General features: G+C 28.2%; 1 long non-coding RNA gene across 1 annotated transcript; it reads left to right on the plus strand.

The window, feature by feature from the left end:
• The first annotated feature begins 486 nt into the window (after window positions 1–486).
• On the plus strand, window positions 487–794 carry LOC134718424 (uncharacterized). Its single transcript, XR_010107378.1, has 2 exons — window positions 487–556; window positions 726–794. It is a non-coding gene; the product is annotated as an uncharacterized LOC134718424 (long non-coding RNA).
• The last annotated feature ends 679 nt before the right edge of the window (window positions 795–1,473 follow it).

Raw genomic sequence — 1,473 nt, forward strand, 5'->3', positions numbered from 1 at the left:
TCTCTATCTATGTCACAAAGTAGTTATAGTAAGAGATTAAACCTATACGGTTTAGTATTTTATTGTCACACATGATTTTGATTAATAGAATTAGTTTGACATTAGTTTTCTGTGCAGGATAGAATTCTATATTTTTTTTCTAAAAGAAGACATTTACACATGTCAAAGAGTCATCTAATCAACTAAAATATGCACCGTTTCCATTCTTTATTCGTTAATAAATTCCTATTTTGTTTTCAGGACAGAGCAAGTGATAAAGATCAAAAGAAAGAATCAAAAGTGAGCGTTTGCGTGTGTGTGTAACTTTTAATTCCACAAATAAACCCGTTATATTTTCTGATAAATAGTTAAAATATAAATTAAAGTATTAAACTAAACATTTTATCGTCATTTATTATCGAATGTTATTGTTTGGTACATATATATTTATATATTAGCGTGTTAAGTTATATTCTTAGACATTTATATATATATATATATATATTCTTTACCTTTTAGAAAAAAAGGTGGTAAACGCAAAGTTGAAGAGAGAGAAGAAGCAGTACAGACTAAAAAGGTAGGGAAAAAATTAAGATTTAACGAAAATAATTAACACATCTACATCTTCTCATTTAACCGATCATATTTGTTTTTGTAATGGAAAATAAAACAAAACGAAAACTAAATATTATATATATATTTTTATCATATGAAACGTTAATGATACATAGTTGTTTCTTTTACAGAAAACAAAGAAGAACCCATTCATTTCCGACGAAGCAGGAGAAGGAGAAGAAGAAGTACAGACTAAAAAGGTAGGGGGAAAAAATAAAAGATTAAACAAAAATAATTAATACATCTACATCTTCTCATTTAACCGATCATATTTTTTTTTTGTAATGGAAAATAAAACAAAACGAAAACTAAATATTATATATATATTTTTTATCATATGAAACGTTAATGATACATAGTTGTTTCTTTTACAGAAAACTAAGAAGAACCCCTTTATTTCCGACGAAGCAGGAGAAGGTACCGTAAGTATTCATTTAGTCATACGTTTAAACCTTAACTAACTATCTATGAATGGCACAGTCCTCTTTAAATATTTCCATTGACGTCGTGAAAGTTGAATGGTATGATCAATCACTTCTGCATACAGATTTACTTCCATATTATCGGAACATACACCAATGTAAACTGTATCCGTTAGAGGAAATCTGTGTTGTATAGCACATGCACTATCATTTGTTTGCATTTTCATGTTGTTTAACATATGTAATGCATGACATGTGTATAATTCCCACGAGACATAAAACTGTAGTGTATGCAAGCATTAATATGTTTATACGCTTAATAAGTTCCATATGTTAATTGAGGAAAACAAAATCATTGTTACTGTCATTTTCTGTCGTTACTGAAACATCCAGGTGACTAATTTCTTCACTTCTTTCCATGTTGAAATGTGTTGAATAAATGAAAGAAAACCTCATC

This window comes from Mytilus trossulus, chromosome 5 (assembly GCF_036588685.1).
Source record: "Mytilus trossulus isolate FHL-02 chromosome 5, PNRI_Mtr1.1.1.hap1, whole genome shotgun sequence".
NCBI lineage: Eukaryota > Metazoa > Mollusca > Bivalvia > Mytilida > Mytilidae > Mytilus > Mytilus trossulus.